This window comes from Dasypus novemcinctus, chromosome 9 (genome assembly GCF_030445035.2).
Source record: "Dasypus novemcinctus isolate mDasNov1 chromosome 9, mDasNov1.1.hap2, whole genome shotgun sequence".
Classification (NCBI taxonomy): Eukaryota; Metazoa; Chordata; class Mammalia; order Cingulata; family Dasypodidae; genus Dasypus; species Dasypus novemcinctus.
Genome location: NC_080681.1, coordinates 27,212,531 through 27,217,143, shown reverse-complemented (window position 1 = coordinate 27,217,143; position 4,613 = coordinate 27,212,531). Strand labels below are relative to the sequence as shown.

Sequence of the window (4,613 nt, the reverse complement as noted above, 5' to 3'; positions counted from 1 at the left end):
AAAAATATAAGAGGTTCCCATATACCCCACTCCCCAACACCCACCCCCCACTCCTCCCACATCAACAGCCTCTTTCATTAGTGTGGTACATTCATTGTATTTGATGAATACATTTTGGAGCACAGCATGGATTATAGTTTACATTGTAGTTTACACTCTCCCCCAGTCCATTCGGTGGGTTATGGCAGGGCATATAATGTCCTGCATCTGTCCCTACAATATCATTCAGGACAACTCCAAGTCTCGAAAATGTCCCCGTATCACACCTCTTCTTCCCTCTCCCTGCCCTATTAGAAAATTTAAAAAAAAAGGAGGTAGACACTGAGGATGGAAAGGAAGAGATTGTCTTACCAATGTACATACAGGGCAACACCTATTTCAGTGAGGAAAGGCAGAACATCAAAAACAAAGTTTTATGATATTTTTCACTTTTTAGTACCCCAATTTATTTTTTACTTTATTTTAGTTTTTCTAAATTGTTATGTATTCTATTTCTAATCTTTAAACCTATCATTACGATTTCATTGCCCTAATAATTGAATTTGCTAATGTATTAGGCTTCATTTTTGAAGAAGTTTTGGATCACAGAGGGGTTCCCCTATGGCAGGGGAGGAGCATTGGTGTGGGGTGTCACTGATGGGGCATGCACGGGTAGGAGGGAGTTCTCCAGGGCATGGATATAGGGTATATAGATATGTTCGAATATTTGTTGGGTATTGTCATAGTAGGTAGAGTTACACACGGCAACTGAGGCAGTGCTGAGTTCCCATGCAAGGGAGCTCTGTCCCATTCTGCAATGGAACAGCAAGAATTCCCCTTAACTCACTCTGAAAGCACAAACCACACTTTCAAGGCTCATAACTCCTGCCTCCATAACCACCGCATCCTCCAGTCAAGCATGTCCCTCAAGCATCCTATAAAAGTTCAGCTATTTGCTTTGCCTAATGAGTCTATGCCTCCTGCTTTCCCATTTCATGTACTGAGCTGTGGTCTCCTCCTGCGGCAATGCCTTAGCCATCTTAATCCTCATACCAATACTCTGAAGTAGAATCCAGTATTGTCTCCATTTTAGAGGTGAGGGAACTGCAATTCAAGGGAGTTAAGGAATTTTTTCAAGGCCACTAGCAGTTCAGTGCCATGTAGCTGGTAAAAGTGAACAGTCTGGCTCAAAGCCTTTACTGTCTCTTACGTTTTATGAAAGCTGCTCAGAAAAGTTTCCACAATCTCTCACAGACCATAAAAAGGACCAAAGTTTTAGAAAAAGGACTGCTGTGTTTTCCCCCTTCACTTTTAGCAGTTTGAGACAAGAGTGATTTATGAGGATGTGGATAAAAAGTGAAGCACTTGAAGGTGTTATTTGGGGGCTTGTAAAATATGAAGTCATCAAAATATGGATTATGTGTGGCTGAAGACCTACTTGGTGAGTAACATCCTGCTCCATTTGTGAACCTTTCTCTTTCTTGATTTTTTTTTCGGTAAGGAAAAAAATGTCTCCTGTGATTGCTACTGCCAGACATGAAATATAAGTGGACTCTGCTTTTCTTTCAAGGCTGTTTGACTGAAAGTACATACTACCCAAGTACCAGTTCAGTCACAATTATATAAGCTAAACAGTATTTCCTCAGTGGAGAAGTGAGAAAGCTATTAAAAGAGGCCACAAAGTTTGCTCAGTGCATCATGATTGGATGATTTGCAATGAAATTATTATTAGCATGTATGAAAAATGTCACAATTTGCCAGGCTGCTATAATAAATACTACATGATGGGTTATCTTCAAAAACAAGCATTTATTAGTTCACAGTTTCAGAGGCTGGAAGCTGAAAATCAAGGTGCTAGCAAAGCAATGTTTTCTCCGTGAAAGCCAAAAGGGACAGATATTGTATGATTCCATTTCCAGGCAGTATTTACTTATGCAGATTGATAGAGAATGAGGTAGAGAGCAGGTTACCAGGGGCAGGGGACAGGGGCAATGTGGAGTAGTGTAGAAGGGGCGTGGGCTTCTGCTTGGCCCGAAGGCGAGGTTGTGGGGCTGGACGGTGGTGGGGTAGTGCACCGCGGTGAATGTGAGTAGTCTAAAGTCCGCAGCATTCTGGTGCTGGCTTCCGCAGTCCTCGGTATCCTTGGCTGGCTGTCATCTCTGCCTCCTGTCCTGTGATGATCTCTCTTTCCTTGTGTCTGTTCTTTTGGTATCTGGCTTCGGCTTCCTGCTCTTCCTTGTGGCTTTCTTTTTCCATTTCCACTTGCTTCTGGCTCCTCTCTCAAAAAGGCCTCCTCCAGTCATATGGATTACAGCCTTCCCTGAAAAATCACACCTTAACTGAAAATAATGTCTTCCCAGGGTCCTATTGACAAATTCATTCACACCCACAGGAACATGGATTATGATTAAGAAATGGGGAGTGAATGTTGCTCAAGCAGTTGGTCGCCAGCCTCCCACATGGGAGGTCCCAGGTTCGGTTCCTGGTGCCTCCTAATGAAGATGAGCAGATGTAATGACGAGCAGACATAGCAAGGAGCAGGTGCTGCAGCAGCCATAACCAGTAGACACTGCAATGAGCAGATGCTCCAACCAGCAGATGACGCAGCCAGCAGATGATGCAGCCAGCAGATGACGCAGCCAGCTGGGAGCCACGTGGGAGGTCCTAGGTTCTGTTCCCAATGCTTCCTAGAAAAAACAAGCAGACACAGCGAGCAGACAGATGAGGAAGCCATGGGGATTGGAGGGAATAAATAATTTAAAAAAACAAATCTTAAGAAAAGATTAAAATATTTTTTGAGGGGGTACATAATTCAATCTACCACAGAAAATATTGCCAGAAGGTTCTTGGTGATAGATGCAGCTACGAAAGCAAACAACAACAACAAAAACATAGAATTAGAGAATGGAAGACAATGGTTACTGTGAACTACTCCAGTAAGAACTAAACAATTGGTTAAAATTAAAGAAGCAATTGTATGCAAAGAACACTTAAAATTTTACCATGAAAAAACAAACAACCCAATTTAAAAATGAGCAAAAGATACAAATAGATACTTCACCAAAAAAAGAAATATGGATAACAAAAATAAAAACATATGAAAAGATACTCAACATCATTTTTCACTAGGAAATTAAAATAACAATATATACCACTATACACCTATTAAATGGCTCAAATCCAAAAAACTGACAGCCCCAAATGTTAATGAGGGTATGGAACAATAGGAACTTTCATTCATTGTTGGTGGGAATGCAAAACGGCACAGCCTCTTTGGAAGATAGTTTGATAGTTTCTTACAAAACTAAACATAGTCTTATCAAGTAATTTGGAAATCATGCTTGTAGGTATTTACTCAATGGATTTGAAAACTTACGTCTCCATAAAATCCTACCAGCAAATTTTTATAGTAGCTTGATTCATAATGGCCCCAAACCAGAAAGCAACTAAGATGCTCATCAATAAATGAATAGATAAACACACTGTGGTACATCCATACTGTTTAGCAATAAAAAGAAATGAGCTGACACACTGCCTGGAAGAACAAGCACACTTTCCTCGCTTCCTTAGGTTGCTTGGCAGTGGATGAGTTCCTAGCACTGCCCGCTCCTACTCGAGGCTACGAAGTTCATGGGATGGAAAAAATACCAGCAGAAGGGCCAGCACTTACAATTTTTTTTTTTTTTTTTTTTTTTATCATGGAGTTATTCCCATAGATTTTTCCTACTTCATGGCTAAAATTTTTATCCATCAAGGCAGAACTTGCCAAGTTGTTGCTGGCACTTTGTCTTTAAAATTCCAAGAGAAAAATGTGTAGAAATTCTGAGGCGTGGTCACTTGCTAGCTATTTCACCAGGTGGTGTCAGAGAAGCCACAGTTAGTGATGGAAACCTACATGGTAAAGGCTTAGCTCAGGTAGCCATTGGTGCAACAGGGCCCATCGTTCCTATGTTTACACAAAATATTCGAGAAGGCTTTAGATCACTTGTAGAAACCAAGTTATTTAAATGGCCTTACGAAAAATTCCCCTATCCTTTTGCTCCAATGTATGGAGGTTTTCCAGTAAAACTACCTGCTTATTTAGGTGACCCCATTCCACAGGATCCAAGGATCAGAGCAGAAGAATTAGTTGAAAAGTGTCAGGACGCCTTCTTCAAACAGCTTGACTCTTCTCTCTTGCTGAAGTAGCGCCTTTCCAAAGACACACTGCAGCCTTTCTACTGCGGGCGAAACTCGCCCTTTGCCGTCGTTGCGTCCCCGCCAGTATACCTTTTTGTTAATATGACGAAGCTCTTTGCTGCTCCCTAAAAAATATATTCTCCAACTTCTGTTTTGTTCTTTTAGGGGTCAGGGCTAGTTGGGCACACTTAAAAAAAAAAATACCATAAACTTTTATAGTCTAAATAGAAGGTAATGGAGAGAAGGTGGGGTGGGGGCGGGGGGTTCGCTGGAGCCTGCCCTGGGACTGTGGGGAGCTGGGTTCTAATCCAAGCTCTGCTGCTAGGCAACAGTATCATTTTAGGTAAATAATAAGTTCTTCTCTAGGTCTCAGTTTTTATATTTATAATGGAGAAATCGAAATAGTTTATCTTAGAGGTTTCTTCTTGGCCTAAAATTAATGAATCCTGTTCCAT

At 41.3% G+C, this 4,613-nt stretch overlaps 1 pseudogene; it reads left to right on the top strand.

Annotated features, from left to right (window-relative positions):
• Positions 1 to 3,602: 3,602 nt before the first annotated feature.
• On the top strand, positions 3,603 to 4,167 carry LOC131279665 (DGAT1/2-independent enzyme synthesizing storage lipids pseudogene; annotated as a pseudogene).
• The last annotated feature ends 446 nt before the right edge of the window (positions 4,168 to 4,613 follow it).